We start from the raw sequence: 21,633 nt of genomic DNA, 5'->3' as shown, positions 1-21,633 counted from the left end.
ATGCCTTTATCGATCTGATATGTTGTTTAGTAGGCCTACTACTAGGTAGCTCTATTTTGTTCTGTTAGCATTCATTCAAACGCAGATCTGTCAGTATTCTAAACCAAACCGCTATTCAGTATTTTTTTGGGCACGCCTGAATAACAAGGCTACTACTTTCAGCATTTAGTTTGCATTATTTGGTAAGACAGCTGTGTGTACGGCTGCATTCACTTAGGGTAATTCACCTATTACAAACAGACTATCTTGAAGCCCATATTCCTTACCAAAATGGCCTTGCTCTAGGGCGCTGTCCATTGTGCTGATACAGCCCATCAGAAATAGGCTACCGATTTCAAAAGCACTCAATGATCTCGGAGTCGCGGCGTTTGAACTTTGTTTATTGTGGTTTAGCATGACATAAGCAGAATTCAATATAATTCCAATGTAAGAACCCCAAAATTGTGCTGATTTTCAACTTCCACCTAAGTTACTTTATCCTGGTGCCGGGTCTGGTAAGTGTAACACTGGAAGTGTTTCCGCCTGATGCTTGAGAACAGCAGTCTGTCATACCTGCCCCTCTCTGAGGCTTTGCTTGTAGCCTCCGGGTTTACAGTGAAGAAGGAGGGTCATTTCTACACTGGTGCCAGATCAGATCTGGATGTGCCATGTATGACATGACTACGATGCTCATCATTTATACTCAGCAGGTGATTACAGATGATAAAGGCAGATCCCTAAGTCTGCTTCTCAAATTACAGCATATAGTGCATTACTTTTCACCAGTCACCCTATTTCCTGGCTTATACTATATAGTGCACTTGTTTTTACCAAGTAGTGCACTATATAGGTAATAGGCTGTAATTTCAGAGGCATCATATCTCTTCATTACTTTGGACAAATGATCATTACCCATGAGGTCACAGTCAGTCAAACGACTGCTGAAACAATCAATGGCAATACAATGAGGTCTGTCTCATTTCACTAGCCTCCATGCCAGGACAATCCCATTTCCTTGCCCCTTTGGCAGATAGAGTGTGATAAAACTCAGTCACCTGAAATTTGCGGTATACTGCGAAACAACTTGGCATCAAGTGCTTTCTTGCTTTTCATACTCAAGCGGGCATGCCGTATACAACAAGTCATTTTTTTAAGGATGACGTGATATTGGGCTCTCGAGTGGCGAAGCGGTCTAAGGCACTGCATCTCAGTGCTAGAGGCGTCACTACAGTCCCTGGTTCGAATCCAGGCTGTATCACATCCGGCCGTGATTGGGAGTCCCATAGGGCGACGCAAAATTGGTCCAGCGTCGTCCGGGTTTTGTTGGGGGGGTAGGCCGTCATTGTAAATAAGATTTTGTTCTTAACTGACTTGCCTAGTTAAATAAAAGTTAAATAAAAAAATGATAATCAAATATTGTGTAGGTGTACTTGGCTTGAATTGGCATTCAAAAACAATTGGAGAAGTTTGAGGCGCATTGGGTGCTACTGACCCTTCCAAAAATCTGCCTGCTCTCCGTGGCTATTGCTACATATTTTTAATTGATCGGTTCGCGAAAAGACCTCGGCTTGTTCCTGAAAAGACGGGACAACCTTGTTTCGCTGGCACCTTTCTGACTAGACGAATCTAATCGGAGAAAAACACATCATTAACTGTGCAGACTGAGAAATACGACTCGCTCATCTTCATGCCCTCTCCAATGCTGTCTGCCACGGATAAGGTGCAGGACAAAAGTGGGCGGTGCAGGGAAGGTGCTACTTTTCTGTCTGTGGTGGCAAATGAGCAAATGAGTTGAATATCTATTAGATAAAAGTCTTCACAAGAAGGATCTTAAATGCCCCTGTAGTTACATGATAGTTACAAAAGGCAGACAATTTATGCTGTCGTTACACTGTAACTACCTATGTGACGGCCGTGGAAATACATAGGTAGGAGGGACATGTTTTGTGGGACCAAAAGTGGTAACAAATTGGAATTAAAAAGTCTTTATCCTATATGCCAGGCCTACTTGTACACAAAACAAATTGCATTTTGTCCCCCTTCCCCAAAAATTACACTATATGCATACAGAGCTGTGAACAAATGGTAGAAGCCATGGTCTAACAGGCTCAGCGCTGCTGGAAAACAAGCAGGATAACAGATTTGCCCTTGAAGATGACGATGTGTTGTGCCTAATTGCTGGGAAGAGGATAATTGAGCCACCTGCCGGCTTAATGAAACATTTTCCCATGTTTCACCTTGCCTCACAGAGACGCACAAATACACACAAATCTGTCATGAAAATGGGATGGAGGGATGCGGAGGAGTAGGAGGGATGTACTGTGGGCTTTGTCTGAAACAAATCTAATCTGTTTCTAATGCCCTGGTCCAAAATAAAGGCTATGATCCTGATGCTCGTGTTCGCTCATAGTGGATGAGCTCCTTCTCATGGCTGGACACTACTGTATAGAAATCTGTTCTAATGTTAATCCTTTGCTTTCACGAACATAATTAGTTTCTGAGCAATTTGAATTGGCCAGGATACAGGTTGCAGTGGGCCATTTCAAACCTCAGGTTATGCACAAAGACTGCTGTTGTGCAAGTCTAGCTTCTGACATAAAAGGTTGCTTCCTGCTCTCAATTAATGCAGCAATATGGAGACGTATCTCAGTGTTTGGAACTGCTTCCTTGGTCACGACATCTTAAAGCCTTAGTTTACCGAGATTCGATGCTGACTGGATCATCACGCCTCTATGTCTTCGATGTGTCACTGCCACCCACCAGTCAGCTTAATTGTGGATACCTGGGAAAAGAAAGAACGGAAGAAAACAAAATGAAGACTACCTTCATTGGAGTGGGTTGTGTGCCTCAAGAATAAAATGAAAGAAAACACATGCCCGCACACACTCACGTGCACCCACACACACACGGATGCATGCACACACATACACACTTAAAACAACACATTTCACTACACCAATCTGGTGTATGTGACAATAAAAGATATACAGTACCAGTCAAAAGTTTGGACACACTTACCCATTCAAGGGTTTTTCTTTATTTTTCACTATTTTCTACATTGTAGAGTAATAGTGAAGACATAAACTATGAAATATCACATATGGAATCATGTAGTAACCAAAAAAGTGTTAAACAAATCAAAATATATTTAATATTTGAGATTCTTCAAAGTAGCCACCCTTTGCCTTGATGACAGCTTTGCACACTCTGGCATTCACTCAACCAGCTTCATGAGGTAGTCACCTGGAATGCATTTCAATTAACAGGTGTGCCTTGTTAAAAGTTAATTTGTAGAATTTCTTTCCTTCTTAATGCATTCGCGCCAATCAGTTGTGTTGTGACAAGATAGGGGTGGTATACAGAAGATAGCCCTATTTGGTAAAAGACCAAGTCCATATTATGGCAAGAACAGCTCAAATAAGCAAAGAGAAACGACAGTCCATCATTAGTTCAAGATATGAATGTCAGTCAACACGGAAAATTTGCAATCATAAAAACCATCAAGCGCTATGATAAAACTGGCTCTCATGAGGCCCACCACAGGAAAGACCCAGAGATACCTCTGCTGCAGAGGATAAGTTCATTAGAGTTACCAGCCTCAGAAATTGCAGCCCAAATAAATAAAGTAACAGACACATCTCAAAATTAACTGTTGAGAGGAGACTGCTTGAATCAGGCCTTCATGGTCAAATTTCTGAAAAGAAACCAGTACTAAACCACTACTAAGAAGAAGAGACTTAGGCGAAGAAACACAAGCAATGGACATTAGAGCGGTGGAAATCTGTCCTTTGGTCTGTGAGTCCAAATTTGAGACTTTTGGTTCCAACCGCCGTATCTTTGTGAGACGCAGAGTAGGTGAACGGATGATCGCCGCATGTGTGGTTCCAACCGTGAAGCATGGAGGAGGTGTGATGGTGCTTTGCTGGTGACACTGTTAGTGAATATTTAGAATTCAAGGCACACTTAACCAGCATGACTACCACAGCATTCTGCAGCAATACACCATTCCATCTGGTTTGCGCTTAGTGGGACTATAATTTGTTTTTCAACAGGACAATGACCCAACATACCTCCAGGCTGTGTAAAGGCTATTTTACCAAGAAGGAAAGTCATGGAGTGCTATATCAGATGACCTGGCCATCACAATCCCTCAACCCAATTGAAATTGTTTGGGATAAGTTGGACCGCAGAGTGAAGGAAAAGCAGCCAACAAGTGCTCAGCATATGTGGAACTCATTCAAGACAGTTGGAAAAGCATTCCAGGTGAAGCTGGTTGAGAGAATGCCAAGAGTGTGCAACACTGTCATCAAGGCAAAGGGTGGCTACTTTGAAGAATCTTAAATATAATACATATTTTTATTTGTTTAACACTTTTTTGGTTACTACATGATTCCATATGTGTTATTTTATAGTTTTGATGTCTTCACTATTATTCTACAATGTAGAAAATAGTACAAATAAAACCCTTGAATGTGTAGGTGTGTCCAAACTTTTGACTGGTAGTGTATATTTTTATTCGCACTTCACGCACACACACACAGACACGCATAGACACACAGATACACATATATAGACACACATACTGTAGACACACGTAGACAGAGACAGACAGATATACACAGACACACAAAGAGACATACAAGTAGACACACATAGAAACACAGACACACGTAGACAGACAGACATAGACACACGGAGACATACACGTAGACACACAGATACACACATAGACACACATACTGTAGACAGACATACACAGACACACACACTTACACTTCTTAAATGAGCCTCACAAATGCAATTTGTCAGCTTATAAAATGGCAGGTGCTGCAAAGTGATAGTGAATGTGGTGTGTTCACTCTACCTCATCTGAGAATCTAACTAAACAGATACATCACTGTGGATTATTGTCAAACCCTCCAGCCTGCTACTCCCCACGGGGCTTCCTCAGACACTGTCCTTTTAAATACAGCAGCAGCAAATACCAGATAACCACTTCTTCATACGGCACTGGTGGTTGACCTGTTGGTGGGAATTTAACCGTCTATCGGTCACTTGATGGTGAAATACCAAAAGAAGGAATTTTGCACAAAGGAAAAAATGGTTTTGAAAAAAAACAAATCACGTGTCATACTTTTCAAGCCATCATGTTGACCACGGTATAGACACAGGGGAACAGCCAGCCCAGTTGCACCAATCAGGAGATGTATTACAATTTCGGCCGCCATTACCAGGCACTCTCTTTTAAACTGCCAGGTGTACTTACTGTAGCAACCACCAAACAAATGAAGAATCTGACAATAGAACAGGCTGGTAATAGTGGGTGTTCTCGGCTTTACTTCCAACATACAGCGGTATGTGGTTTTACCATTTTAACTGTTGTTCCTAACAGCAAGAAAGCCATTTTAAGTGTTGTTCACAGTTCATGTAATCTAATTGAGAGTGTAGTTGCATTTCTTTAAAGTAAGATAAGGGAGGACTGCGAGCATGCCAAGGTTTTACTTATTCAGAACCAATGAGACATCTCACTTTAAGTAATTGGTGTGTGACAAATTAGGAAAGGAAAAAGGTTGAGAGAAAATGAGGACACACGCCAAGACATGATTAAAGTTAATATTTGCCATTTTCAAAAATAGGTATAATAGGTTCTCGGGTTTAAAGGTTTTATAGGGAAGTGAATTTGATCTCTCCACATTGACTCCACTCGATATCTAAGAGTATTAAAAAGGTACATTTCCTCATGAATGATCAATAATATGACTCATATAATACATTTCACACTGAGACCAGAAGATCATTCAACACTAAAAGTTAGCCTTAGAATATGTTAGGTCGGTTAATTTAGAGCTTGCGTCAATAAATCTTTTACTGAACTCCATGAGATATTTGCTACTTTCTCACCACCATACCTGTTCAGAAATACACAACTTATTCAATATATTTGACTGTGAGATGAAAAATCTGTGGTCCTTCGTGGCGGATATGAACCAGCGAAACACATGAGAAATAGTGCATTAGCTATATTACCTGAATATCAACAGCCACTTGAGTTGGTTGTTTTAGGCCAAAGTGCAATAGTTATACACAACCAACTTCCTCTCATGAGCATCAATTCTTAAGAGGTCAGTGGTGAGTAGTTAAAAGAGGTTTCGATTACTTCAGTAATATTGTGGTATAGAAATATCCACACACAGTAGGGCTGCTATAAACATTCTGATTACACAGATAGTGAGACCTGTATATATATGAATCATCCGTGGTTTGAGCTGACCCGTCTTGACCTCTGCGAGAGCTCCTTCGAAGCCACAGAACCACCCATATGGCATGCAGACAAATGTGTGTGTGTGTGAGATGTAATTTGCCTCGGTAGGGGAGCTGGCAATAGGCCAAGTCTCAGCGCACGGCACACTCACCTCTCGCTAAGAGATACATCTCTATTCTGTAGTGTACTTTTATCTGTCGGTGAAAGTATATTTAATTTCTTACCGGTATGGGACCTATTATGTGTGCAAGCAACAACAACAAAAAATGTATGGGTCTCATCATAGAATTCCATATAAAATCGTTATAAATATTGTATGGTCTCTGTGGGCCTAGTAAAGATTTGTCATATAACTTTTTAATGTGGCATAAACACAACCAGTTATGATACACTATTCCTGTTGGCTACCCGCGCACGTTTGTCAAAATAATTCCAGCATCCAAACAGAGCACTTTGCACCTGCAATTTGAAAAATGGAGAGAGATATCTGTTAGCCTACAAGTAAGCTAAAAGTGTAATGACATTGGGGGATTGTCATTAGGCCCACTTCACTTGCAGCCTGAATTAATGCGTCCACTGCTGTATGGGCGCCTCTCGGTCGATCTCGGCCACTTATCTCCGCCTTGGCAGAATGTTACTCATCAAACAACAACACAATTTGGAGAGGTATACCGCCCATTTTCAAGTAAATTCGCTAATTTTCGTGCAGCTGACAGTGTTCAATAATGGTGCCGATAGTTTTCTTGGCATTTTGTTTTAATTATTGTGATAGGCTCAGGTATGGGATGCAGTACTGGACCATAGCGGATTACTTTCTCCCCTGCTGCCATCTACCCTGCACTGCAGTTTAAGCGTAGCTTTTCAGTTTACATTAAGGACTCGTTACAGTAAATGCCTTGCATATGAGCATTTAAACTATATTGAGACTAGATTGTATGGCATGACAACAGTAGTCAGAGGAGTTGGCTAAAACACATTCAGATCTGGGACCAGGCAAGTGCAGTCAGCAAATTCCAAAAACAGAGAGATTCATTGTTCAGCTTTTTATGAAGGATGGAGAGTCAACTCTATGCATAAAGCACTGTGACGATAATCTCAGCAATCACATTCAGTTGTGCCACAGGCTCATTACATTTCAGTGGACTCTTCAGTTGTTCCACATCAGAGTTGTACGTCACTCATGATACACATGAACTGGAAGATGAGATGGCATGAGGAATTACACGTGAGACCAGCTCAAAGTAGGTTAACCATGCCAAATGCAATAGCTATACACTAACACACCAGCCCCTGTACTGTGGCAGACAGGGAACGGATGCTGTGTGTGTGTGTGTGTGTGTGTGTGTGTGTGTGTGTGTGTGTGTGTGTGTGTGTGTGTGTGTGTGTGTGTGTGTGTGTGTGTGTGGAGAGGGAAGCTGTGGTTCACTGAGTGAAAAGATAGCTCTGAGTGTGAGGCTTGAAGCGGAAAGCTGATGTTTGACAGGCGCTTCGATGCATAGCAAAATTGTAATTATCGTAAACCAAACGGCAGCGCTTCATTACAAATATTCTCTGTAAAACGCAGTACAAGTGATTTACTCTGTTACTCAGCAAACATGTTAGGATTACGGCTCCAACACCAATGTTATTTCTGATGCCATATCGCTGTATACTTTTAAATCTGCGTTGGTTGATGAGGACTATCAATTATCATTGTAGAGGATACATTTGTCCACAGTTTCAGTGTGTTTGTGTGTGTGTGTGAGAGACTATTGTGTGTGCGTCAATGCGTAGCCTACATATCCGTGTCTTACATTACAATAGACAAACCATCTTCATTCTCTTTCTATTACAGTTGGCTTGTGTACTCTCTCTCACCATGGGCTCAGTAGTCATTTCTACACTAAAAATGAGGGGTTCAACAAGGGTTCTTCTAAGATCCTCAAAGTTCTTTGAAGAAAATTGCCCCCAAAAAGGTTCTTCCAAGAACCCCATAGGAGATGGGGTTCATTGAGGAACCTTCTTAGTTGGTGGGGGTTCTTGCAGGAACCTAACTGCCCAACTGAAACATTTGGATTTGAATTTGAAAGGACAGCAGGTGAAGGCACTTAACAGAATAATGTAAAGATCACCTCAATTTAAGGTAAGTTTTGTCCCTTGTATGATCTAAATGTATATTGTTTTATGATGATACCATCTATCTTTTCATATTTGTGCAAATCTTTCAAAAACAGAAAATTGACAATTTATTGGATATCAAATCAACAAAGGGGTGAGAATATGTAGGGTATAAGAATATGTTGAAGGCTAGCTGTATTGGATGCAGAAGACTGAACTGCTCACTTTTGTGTCTGTGTCTGCAGGTATACAGACGAGGAGGCATACAAAGGTATGTCTATTGGTATGTCAATTGGTATTGGTATGTAACGCAGATCACATTTACCATCCTCTTCCCTTAGCTCTACATTGAATATCCCATAGGCCTCTACATTATGGACAAGGTATGTGTATGAAAAACATTATCAAAACAGTTTTATTCATTCACATTTACCACAAAAACCAAGGTATGAATTCTGTCTTGTGCACGTTTTGTTAATCATCTGTATAATTACATTTTGGGGGATTCAGACTTCACCCTCCCTACACCTCTGACGAAAATAACAGGAAATCTGTTCGATCACCATGCACTGCAAAATCATTCTGGCTGTGGATACGGAGAACATCAACACATTAACATCAACACAACAGAGGATAAATCCATTGGACTTGGGCCTCTGCTGGGAGTTTACCTCATATTTAGATGTTTTATTCTGCTTTGCCACTAAAATCATAATAAACACTGAGAACTAAAATATTGTGTTATTGTTATGCGTATTGTTATTAACAATAATAATAGAGTGGGGTGGGGGTGGGGGTGGGGGGGTAGTTAAAACATTTACCCCAAAGGGTTCTTCAAAAGGTTCTTAGAGGTTCCATTAAAAGGTTATTTGAAGAACATATAGGGGTTCCCCCATAGTTTCAATTTGAAGAACCCCGAAAGGATACTCCAGGAACCTTTTCTTTTTAGAGTGTATGCCATACATACTACTACGGCCAAATGGGATAAAAGCCAATGATGGGGTGCTTATGAGCCATAAGCCTTCCTTTTGCATAATTCATGTTTATTCTCCTCCTCTGCCAAGCCTCGCCTGCCTGGTCTCCATGCTCACTGTGACTCAGTGAACAAAGATAATGTTAGGCAATGTGTTCAGACTGTCAGTGATTATTAGTCCAGGTGATGGGAGGTAACGTGCAGGTTACTAATGAAATCATATCAGGCTACCTGGATACCGGCCTCTAGTGAGGGATTATGAATTGATAGGCCTAACAATTAGCATAGACGCTCAAACAGGACTGGCATGCATTCATGCAAACATGCGTGGAACGCTAACACACGCGCACACACACACAGCTTTGAACCCGAGGAACAAAGATGGGTTATAAATGTGAAGCATACCAATAACTACAGCTAACAAAAACATTCCTGTTAAAATGGATTAGGATTCATTTTATACAGTTGAGTAATCCAAGAATCTAAGCTTCCGAATTTTAATAATGAAAGCTATCAGATACGTTTCATTCTAAGAAGCAAAGACAACTTAATAAACTTAATTTGTCAGGCGGATGCACCACAACGAGATTTTGTTGCTGAGAGTGAAACGTGTCATTTCAGCTAATTCAGATTGGCAGGCAAATTAATCTCTCTCTTTTCGGCAAAAATCTGCCTCCTTATTTGTGATTTACGCATACTAAATATTTAGAATGTCTCTAAAAAATTGTCCCACACAATAAATCCTCAACAAAGCGGGTTTCTTACTGAAAAGTCTTCCATAAATAATACATTTCCTAATTTATGACTTTAATGATTTGCAAGCACTAGATAAAGCAAAATTATAAATAACTATACTGAACAAAAATATAAACGCAACATGTAAAGTGTTGGTCCCATGTTTCATGAGCTGAAATAAAAGATCCCAGAAATGTTCCATACGCACAACAAGCTTATTTCTCTCAAATTTGTTTACATCCCTGTTAGTGAGCATTTCTCCTTTGCCAAGATAATCCATCCACCTGACAGGTGTGGCATATCAAGAAGCTGATTAAACAGCATGATCAATACACAGGTGCAAATTGTGCTGGGGACAACAAAAGGCCACTCCAAAATGTGCAGTTTTGTCACACAACACAATGCCACAGATGTCTCAAGTTTTGAGAGAGCATGCATTTGGCATGCTGACTGGAGGAATGTCCACCAGAGCTTTTGCCAGTGACCTGAATGTTAATTTCTCTACCATAAAATAATTTTAGAGAATTTAGCAGTCCAATCAGCCTCACAACAGCTGACCACGTGTAACCACGCCAACCCAGGACCTCCACATCCGGCTTCTTCACCTGCGGGGTCGTCTGAGACCAGCCACCCGGACAGCTGATCAAACTGTGCATTTGCACAACTGAATAATTTCTACACAAACTGTCAAAACCTGTCTCAGGGAAGCTCAGGGAAGCTCCTCTGTGTGCTCTTTGACCTGACTGCAGTTCGGCATCGTTACCGACTTCAGTGGGCAAATGCTCACCTTCGATGGCTACTGGCATGCTGGAGAAGTGTGCTCTTCATGGATGAATCCATGTTTCAACTGTACTGGGCAGATGGCGTCGTGTGGGTGAGCGGTTAGCTGATGTCAATGTTGTGAACAGAGTGCCCCATGTTGGCGGAAGGGTTATGGTATGGGCAGGCATAAGCTAAAGACAACGAACCCAATTGCGTTTTATCAATGGCAATTTGAATTCACAGAGATACTGTGACGAGATCCTGAGGCCCATTGTCGTGCCATTCATCCTCCACCATCACCTCATGTTTCAGCATGTTAATGCACGGCCCCATGTCGCAAGGATCTGTATACAGTTCCTGGATGCTGAAAATGTCCCAGTTCTTCCATGGTCTGCATACTCACCAGACATGTCACCCATTGAGCATGTTTGTGATGCTCTGGATTGATGTGTACGACAGCGTGTTCCAGTTCCCACCAATATCCAGCAACTTCGCACAGCCATTGAAGAGGAGTGGGACAACATTCCACAGGTCACAATCAACAGCCTGATCAACTCTATGCGAAGGAGATGTGTCATGCTGCATGAGGCATATAGTGGTTTCAACAGACACTGACTGGTTTTCTGATCCACGCCCCAATATTTTTTTAAAGGTATCTGTGACCATATGCATATCTATATTCCCAGTCACGTGAAATCCATTAATAGGGCCTAATTTATTTATTTCAATTGACTGATTTCTTTATATGAATTGAAACTCAGTAAAATCTTTGACGTTGTTGCATTTTGCATTTGGATTTTTGTTCAGTGTATTTAACACTGCTATCACTGCATATACTGTGGTTATTAGTTATAAGTAGAAAATCCCCAGTTCATTGTTACTGTTACTCTTAGTTCAACTCCACAATCATTTGACCACCTAGTGGTAATGGAGTGGACGGGGTACCAAAGTGGACACAGTAGCTCACCCTCAAACACCTCCTAAATGAAACACTTAAAAAGTGGTCTTCCCCCTACCTTCACACCCTATCATGACACAGGTCTTGACTCTGAGTCTTGAGGTGAAGTGCTATAACATAGGAGACACACAGTGTACCATCCGGCAGCTTCCTCAATAATTTATACCAGCAGCACAAGCAGTGGGGGATGGGGGGGGGGGGGGGCTGTAGGAGACACGCCCGGGGCGACAAACAAACCCAGGCCTGGTAGTTACAGTTGTACTCTCCCTATAGAGCTCCCTTCCCCTCCCCTTGCCCTCCGTCACTCAGGCCCCCGACCGGGCCATTGTTCATTAAATGCTGCCTACCACTGTTTCCATGGCGCCCTGAAGTGTTCTGTAGAGGAACGATCAAACAGGACGATGATCATGACAGGTTGAAGCCGGGTTCTGGGAGATGGTCAGTTGACCCGGGTCCTTAGAAAATACCATAAAGTGAGGGTGTGTGTATGTGTGTGAAATGTTAGATATCATACTTCTAAAACAAAGCACAGAGAGAGATCACAACATCTGGGTGATTGGAACATTTCTGTGTTAAGGGTTCATTGTAAAACTGATTTTACATTATGCATAGAGGACATTCATTAATTTCACTCTTTTTCATTGTCATGGGAATTCTAAATCATAAAAACAAAATAAACCAAAGCAAAGTGTCATGTCTTCCGCCGAAGTCTGCCCTCTCCTTGTTTGGGCGGTGTTCGGCTGTCGATGTCACCAGCCTTCTAGCCATCACTGATCCATTTTTCATTTTCCATTATTTTTGTCTTGTCTTCCTTCACACCTGGTTCCAATCCCATCATTACATGTTGTGTATTTAACTCTCTGTTTCCCCTCATGTCCTGTCGGAGATTGTTTGATTGTATGTGATGTGCATGTATTATGTTGGTGTGCGACGGGTTTTGTACCCACTTTTGTTATTTTGGTTTTTGATCAGCATTTATTAAATAACTCCGTTTAACCAAGTTCGTTTTCCTGCGCCTGACTTCCCTGCCACCAACACGCACCCATTACACAAAGTTGGTAGAATGATTGAATTTAGAATGTTTGGTTGACAATAGCAACAGTGTTGATCTTATAACCATTCTATTTCGTTGCCATGGCGATTCTATTTATATTTAGGATACATTTAAACACCAGGATACAACAATTGAACAATAACTTTAGTATAATTTAAATTGTTTGATATGGCCCAAGACTTGCTTCTAATATCCAAGATTATACATTTATCAACAATGAGCTTCAATACCCAGCGATGGGGGTCGATGCCAGCTGCCCCGCATAGGGCTACATGTGATGACAGCATCTGGCTCCGAGGATCATTCATTGCATTTTGTCTCTGTTCATTCAGTTGAGCCTTAAACTCGATGGAAAGAGTGATGAAGCAGAAGATCCATTATTTACTATCTCCACTGTTCACTAACATACTTGATGTGAATGTATCTGTTTGGAGCTAGCTTACTGTACTCCTTGGTAAGTACTGAGGCATAAGAAATCTTGAACCCAGATTTACCTTGATTTCGACTGGCATGCAATTCAGTTCCATGTTCAACAGCACAATATCAGTTTCTTTATCCCCCTCCCTTCCAAAAAAACAAACATAACAAAAGAGTACAACCCAACCCAGCCGCACTCAATCACCCTGGTTTTACATCCTTTGCTTCTATCTCCGTCTCTATCTCCCTGTCTTCAAACCTGGCTTATTGGAGCTTTACGGGCAAAACGAAACTCGCACCTTTATTATTTCAGTTCATCGTGGAACCTGTGATAGCTTATCTTGTTTTATGGGGCTAATATAATTTACCGACTTTAAAGCACACCCACAGGTGTCATACTTTAAAGCTTGACTGTTGCAATCAAGCCGTGTGACATGTTGTGATTTAACAAGCCATGGGAGACCCCCAAGGAAAACGGAGTGAGCGGGAAAATGAAAGAGAAAAATACAAACCGCAGAGAGAAAATCAAGCCGATAAACAGCTGGAGCTACAGCCCAGGCAGCGAAGCCTTTGACGAGCGTTATAGCTTGAGGTAATTATAGAGATATACATCAACCTCGACAATATATTGTGGAACTGCCATGAGCAAAACACACAAAGGGTAAATCAACCTGTCTGCAGAAAAGTTGTCATTAGCCTTATTGAAAAATACTCCATACATTTTTCTTTGAGTGGGTGGCTGTATTTCTAATCGTCTCTATCAGTCTTGATGGTATCCCCGAGCGAATGCCTGGGCTTTAGCTCGAAGGACTAACAAGATTTTCAGATCCCCAGACAACCTGAGGATAACATTTCAGCACTGGACAACAACTTATCATTGCAATTGCAGTGTCGGGTTCAGCTACCTGCTAGACCCAATGTGTCAATACAAGACAGGAGACAGAGAAAGAGAGAGAGAGAGAGACTTTGTCTTTCTTTACTGAAACTTTCTCATTAAAAATAAAACACCAAAATATATGTACTGCATACATGTACCATACTCAGCTTTCCATCTACCACATGATACAAACCAACATCACAATACCCAAAACAATATCCACTTCTACAACCGTATATCCAAAACATCTTCCCCAGCTACACAGACAGCCCCCCCAACACATCATATCTCCTCAAGCATCTCCTCACTTTTTATCATTCTATAGTACTCAAACTCAACCCTAAGGCGAGCAGAGACCATCCCATTAAACAATAGTAAATGGTCTGTTATCCCCCCACCTTTGACCCTGTTCCTCCTTGTTAGCCAAATAGCTAACTTTGCCTGAGCATACAGAAAATTCAACAAAACACATTTGGCCTTCTCCTTAATCGAATACCTGTATCCTATTATAAACATCCCAACAGTAAAAACCTCCCCCAACCTCTCACACAGACATTCCAACAGAGACATTAATGGAATTAACCTGGTGCACACAGAAAACACATGAATCACAGTTCCTTTCATTACACAGAAAGGACACTCCTGCCCGATTCCCGGTTCAACCCGTGCCAACTAGCTGTTAGTGGCCAGGGCTCCATGAAGAACCCTCCACTGGAGGTCCCCTGACCTCTTTGGTACTGGGGGTTTGTAGAGCCCCGTCCATCTAAACCCACCATACTCTCCGCCCCACATACCCCCTGCCACTGACATGCCTTCACTCCTGTTAGGTTCCTAATGTTCCTAAACTTAACACAGAGGTTGTAGAGGGCTTTACCTTCCACCCATTCAAACTCCCCCAGGCTCGGAGTGTTAAAATCTAACAAGTCCTCCAGACCCCCTTGCCAGTCTCCAGTCTCTGCCGTCACCTGCAGTGGCGGAAACATTGGTGGCCCCTCCCCCTTTGGCCGCTCAAACACCCCCCTTTACCGGCTCAGACAGTGCCTCCTGAACCTCCTCCATGAATCTCTCCAGCAGCCTAAGAGACGTTATTCCTGTTTGTTGTGCCAAGACTTCCGGGGTTTTCCACCCCTCCTCTCCCAGCAGTCTCAGGTCACCCAGCCTTTGTAAACCCGCTGCCATCAGTTGCCTCTGCAGGGTGGCCGACTGATCCGATCTCAAAGGGATGGCTGGGTTGTTGAAGATGGGCTCCTCCCACACCCACAGCCCAGGCTCCACACCCCCTTCTCATGTGGACCTTAGCAGCTGCCAGGCCCTCAGCACTGCAGAGCCAACTTCACCTGGCCAGTCTTGACACCACTGCCTGTGACAGCCCCTCCCAGTTCTTCCTGACCCACTTCTCCGAGCCCAGGTACACCCCCAACACTTTAAGCCCTTCACAACCCTACTGCAAACCCCCTGGAAGCAGAGGGGCCCTATCCCCCCATGCCCCACATAACAGAGCTTTGCTCTTGCCCCAGTTCACCTTAGCTGAAGAAGCTCCCTCATACACCTTCGGACTAGTCTCTAGTGCCTGCATATCCTGACCATCCCTGACAATCACAGAATCGTCATCTGCATATGCTGACACTGCTATGCCTGTCACCACATCCATGCCTGTCCAGCACACTCCCTGCAGTCTCCTGCGTAGCAGTACCAAAAAAGGCTCAATGGCTAATGTGTATAATTGCCCAGATAGAGGGCATCCTTGTCTAATGCCCCGTCTCACCCATACTAGCCTACTGAGCCCCCCTCCCACCTTGACCATACATGACGCCCCAGCATACAACAGCTTCACACAGGTCAAAAAACTCTTCCCAAACCCAAACACAGACATCACATTAAACAGATACTCATGGTCCACTCTATCAAAAGCCTTCTCTTGATCTAAAGAGACCAGTCCAAAGTTCACATTAGAACCTCTCGACAAGTCCAACATGTCCCTGATTAAGAACAAGTTGTCCGTGATTGAGCGTCCCGCTACACAATATGTTTGGTCCTTATGTACTATCGATTCCAAATGGGACTTCAGTCTGGTAGAGAGGACCTTGGCAAATATATTGTAGTCCTCACAGAGTAATGCCACAGGCCTCCAGTTCTTAAGTTCACGCATGTCCCCTTTTTTGGGTAGGAGAATCAGAGCTGCCCGACAGCAGCTCATTGGCAATTCTCCTACCCCGACGCATTCACGCAACATGCAAAAGAAGTCCTGTCCAGTTATTCCCCAGAATTTTTTATAAAACTCCACTGGGAGTCCATCGATCCTCGGTGCATGACCGGGGGACATCTGGGTTACGGCTTCTGCCAGTTTATGGGACAACAGAGAAATGTCCATTTCATCCCTCTGTGCCAGAGAGAGCTTAGGGAGTCCTGCGAACAAGACCTGAGCACACATAGGATCACACACTTCTGCCCTATACAATTCAGTATAAAACTCCACAGTCCGCTCCCGCGTCTCCCCCACCACAGAGGTCACCCGCCCATCAGACAGCCATAGACAATGCATACCCTTGGCTTCACTGCTCTGTCTTTCCAAGCCAAAGAAGAAGGAGCTGGGAGCATCCATCTCCTTGAGCATGAAGAACCTAGCTCTTACACGTGCTCCCTTTGCTTTAACCTGGAAAAAACTGCCCAGGTCCCTACGTAATTCGGCTAAATTAGCCTGGAGGCCTACATTACCTTGCCCCACCATCTCTACCTCCATCTCACTAATACAACACTCTAGTTCCCCCAATACTCTCCTAGCCTCTGAGGATGAGAGAGCTGTGTACTGTTGACAGAAAAGCCGAATTTGGACTTTCCCCACATCCCACTCAGAGACTCATACTCCTCTCTTTGCTGCCCCCACCTTTCCCAAAAGGTCTGGAAACCTGAGCAAAAAGTGGCATCTTGTAAGAGCTTTACATTGAATTTCCAATAGGATGCCTGCCGGGGCCCTGGTGAAATAGACAGCTGAGTCATGGTTATGTGGTGATCGGAAAACCCCACCGGGAGAATGGTAGCGCCCAACAGCCTATTGCTCCGATTCCTAGACATATAAAACCGATCAAGTCGGGCTGCACTCACCCTAGTCCCAAAAACCTTCACCCATGTATACTGTCTTGTGTTTGGATGTTTAGTTCTCCAAACACCCACTAGGTCGAACTGATTAACGATGTCCCTTAACACTCCCACTGACACTGAATGAGGCTCTTCCACATTTGTTTTTTGTAAAATCCATTGTACAGTTCCAGTCCCCTCCGACCACCAGCGTCTCCTCAGGCGCTACCTGTGAGTTCCTGTCTAAGACTCCCAAATAGAACCCCTCTTTCTCTCCCTGTATTACACATTTATAAAGACAAAACCCATGTTAATTTCTGCTTTAACAACAAGGAGCCTACCCCTACACACCTCTTTTGAGGAGCACATTTTTACAGACAGACCCGGTGCAAAAAGGACTGCCACCCCTGCACTAAGATTTGCCTCATGGCTCAACACACTTGCCCCTTTCCACCAGAGCCCCCAATCGACTTCATTCAACACATCACTATGTGTCTCCGGCAGAAACAACACCTGTACTTTTTTTAGTTTTACATATTCACCCAACACACTCCTCTTTCCCGCATCTCTGGCGCCATTTATATTGAGCGAGCCTACCCGAATAGTCTCCATAAGAAGTGGGAGAAAAGCCAGCAGAGAAAAAGACCAAGAGCAAAGCTCAAAAAGCCCCAGTGTCTGAAAGAAAATATACATCTTAACCAAGCCTAAAGATTAACTTTATTCCCCTTGGTCTCATTCAGGAACCTTGTCAGTTCTCTCAACGTGTCCTTAGACCCCTCTGCTTGACTGGCTGTCAGCGCCAGGCCCATTGAAGAGGAGTCTGAACAAAATAACTCCTCATCCTCTTCCTCAGACTCACTTTCCTCCTCATCTATATCTCCCACCCTGACCACCTGCCCTTCCTCTCTGGTCAGGGCATCCCCCACAGCAACGGGCAAAGTTTCCATGGTGCCTTTGACCACATCCTTTTTCCTTTTCTGCTTGACACCCTCCTCCTCCCCCCTAGTCTCTTACACTTCCCCACTATACTCTCCTCATCTACTAGCATAACCTGACTAGACCCAGCATCAGCTACACCACCCTCCATAGCATGACTAGGCCCAGTATCATCTACACCACCCTCCATAGCATAACTAGGCCCAGCCTCAGCTACCCCACCATCTCTAGCCTGACTAGACCCAGCCTCCACTACCCCACCATCTCTAGCCTGACTAGACCCAGCCTCAGCTACCCCACCATCTCTAGCCTGACTAGACCCAGCCTCAGCTACCCCACCATCTCTAGCCTGACTAGACCCAGCCTCAGCTACCCTACCATCTCTAGCCTGACTAGACCCAGCCTCAGCTACCCCACCATCTCTAGCCTGACTAGGCCCAGCCTCATCTACACCACCATCCCTGGCATAACTAGGCCCAGCCTCTGCTGTCCATCTCATTACCCCTCTTTCCTGATATGATCAGGAAAGAGGCAAATTTGCAACTACCACTCTTGTCAAATGGGTAGAGAGAGGTGAAACTGGCACCAACACATCCCTTACAAATATTCCACTAGCAATTAGCCTACCAACCAAATTTGCTCTTTTCATGAACACAACCACAGCTTTGTTCATTCTAGAAGCAGAATGTATAAATTCAGCTCCTACCTGTTCACCGACCGCCAGCAGAACCTCCTCCACCTTAACTCCATTCTCAGGAACACACCTGAATCCATGCCGTATCGACAGCGTCTCCTCCGCGCTAGGCTGAGAAGCCATCGCGCACACCACACCTTCCAAACCCCAGGAAACTTACTCTGTCCTCTTCCACGCTAACTTTGAAAAAACTGTGGATACCGCTAAAACAAATATTGCATTAACCCTCCACCATAGAAAGATTCAATTGAAAGAAAAGACCAAGAAAATAATCAACAAAGTTAGTTAGGACGGAGCCCTCCACACCAAACACTCAAACTCCAAAAAGCTCCCAGCATGCACTGCAAGAGAGAGAGAGGACGATGAGGGAATAGTGCTGTTTACCTTTACAGAGTGCCACGGAGCGATGGCTCCCTTCTGTCAATCAAGGGAAACGTATTGATCAGTGGGAGGTTCTTAGGGGGCAGAGAGATGACTGGAAAAGACTGCCTTTTAGAGAGAGGGGAGGGGAGGGGAGGGAGAGGGAAAGGAAGGCAGAGAGAATCGGGGGAGAGGAGAGGTATAGAGAGGAAGGGAATAGGGCGAGGAGGAAGAAAAAAGAAAGAAAGAGAGAGACAGCAAGAGGTAGAGAGAGAGAGACTCCACTCAAGCAGACACAGCACCAGTCTGAACTGCCCACTTGATCACAGACCTTTAACAGGAAGTGGCAGCTTGCAGGAAAAACTCATGGTGCATGATGGGAGAAACCAGGCAGACTGGAGCATAGCAGAGCCTCATAGATCCGTATACTATATCCATTTCTTTAGCTACAGTATCAGCTCTCTCTCTCTGTCTTTCTCGAGGACAACCTATATAACTCTTCTTTACTACAGCCTAACATTATACTGTTCTCTAATGCCAATGGACTATGATATTGAGGAGATTTATTGCGTTCTCATTGCATAATGCTGTGGTTTTCGTGGAAATCCTCTGCAGCAAAAAGAGAAAATCAATTATCTAACATTTCATATCCCGGCTGTTACACTTCTGACGTAATGAGCTAAATAATTTGGGATTCGGCTCGGCCTCTAAATCACGTTTTCATGGTTGTCACAATGGATTTAGGGGAGTGTCCCATGTCCTTTCTCTCTGAATACAAGATAAGGCCTATTCACTTAACATACTACAGTGCCTTCAGAAAGTACTCATACCCTTTGACTTATTTCACATTTTGTTGTGTTACAGCTTAAATTCAAAATGGATGAAATATATTTTTCCCCTCACCCGTCTACACACAATACCCCCATAATGACAGAGTGAAAACATGTTTTAGAAATTGTAGCACATTTATTGAATGTAATGCGTCTGTGTGTAGCTGGTGTAGATGAGTCAGGCGCAGGACAGCAGATATGAGTAATGTACGCTATTTACTCAACAATAATCACAATACACGTCAAATAAATCAAGGCCACAATAACGGACCGGAATACAATAAACAATCACTCACAAACAAACATGGGGGACAGAGGGTTAAATAATGAACAAGTAATTGGGGGATTGAAACCAGGTGTGTAAGACAAAGACAAAACAAATGGAAAATGAAAAGTGGATCGGCGATGGCTAGAAGGCCGGTGATGTCGACCGCCGCCCGAACAAGGAGAGGGACCGACTTCGGCGGAAGTCGTGACATTGAAAATTATATACAGAAATATCTCATTTACATAAGTATTTACAAACCTGAGTCAATAATTTGTAGAAGCACCTTTGGCAGCGATTACAGCTGTGAATCTTTCTGGGTAAGTCTCTAAGAGCTTTCCACAACTGGATTGTGCAACATTTGCCCATTACTCTTTTAAATATTCTTCAATCTGTCAAATTGGTTGTTGACCATTGCTATTCAACCATTTTCAAGTCTTGCCATAGATTTCAAAGTACATTTAAGTCAAAACTGTAACTCGGCCACTCAGGTAAGCAACTCCAGTGTAGATTTGGCATTGTGTTTTAGGTAATTGTCCTGCTGAAAGATGAATTAATCTCCCAGTGTCTGGTGGAACGCAGACTAAACCAGGGTTTCCTCTAGGATTTTGACTGTGCTTAGCTCCATTCCATTTCTTTATCCTGAAAAACTCCCCAGTCCTTAATGATTACAATCATACCCATAACATGATGCAGCCACAGCTATGCTTGAAAATATGGAGAGTGGTACTCAGTAATGTGTTGTATTGGATTTACCCCAAACATAACACTTTGTATTAAAGTGAATTTCATTGACACATTTTTTTGCAGTATTACTTTAGAGCCTTGTTGCAGTGACTGGGTGTATTGATACACCATCCAAAGTGTAATTAATAAATTCACCATGGTCCATTTTTTCCAAATATGAACCCATCTACAAATATGTGCCCTTTTTGCGAGGCATTGGAAAACCTCCCTGGTCTTTGTGGTTGAATCTGTGTTTGAAATTCACTGCTCGACTGAGGGACCTTAAAGATAATTGTATGTGTTGGGTACAGAGATGAGGTAGTCATTCAAAAATCACGTTAAACACTATTATTGCATACAGAGTGAGTCCATGCAACTTATTATGTGACTTGTTAAGCACATTTTTCCTCCTGAACTTATTTAGGCTTGCCATAACAAGAGTTGAATACTTATTGACTAAAGACATTTCAACTTTTCATTTTTAATTAGTACAAATTTTGAAAAACATAATTCCACTTTGACATTGTGGGGAATTGTGTGTAGGCCAGTGACAACAAATCTAAACGTTATCCATTTTAAATTCAGGCTGTAACACAACAAAATGTGGAAAAAGTCAAGGTGTGTGAATACTTT

General features: G+C 43.1%; 1 long non-coding RNA gene across 1 annotated transcript in view; it reads right to left on the bottom strand.

Annotated features, from left to right (window-relative positions):
- Positions 1–18,872, bottom strand: part of LOC115156807 (uncharacterized) — a 32,229-nt gene extending 13,357 nt beyond the window's left edge. Inside the window, exons 1-2 of the long non-coding RNA XR_003868327.1 lie at positions 18,832–18,872; positions 2,678–2,761 (exon numbers count right to left, since the gene is read on the bottom strand). This is a non-coding gene — a long non-coding RNA (uncharacterized LOC115156807). The remainder of the gene's footprint in view (positions 1–2,677; positions 2,762–18,831) is intronic.
- Positions 18,873–21,633: the final 2,761 nt, after the last annotated feature.

The sequence above is a fragment of the Salmo trutta genome, chromosome 21 (genome assembly GCF_901001165.1).
Source record: "Salmo trutta chromosome 21, fSalTru1.1, whole genome shotgun sequence".
NCBI classification, from domain to species: Eukaryota; Metazoa; Chordata; class Actinopteri; order Salmoniformes; family Salmonidae; genus Salmo; species Salmo trutta.
This window is presented reverse-complemented; position numbering and strand designations above follow the sequence as displayed.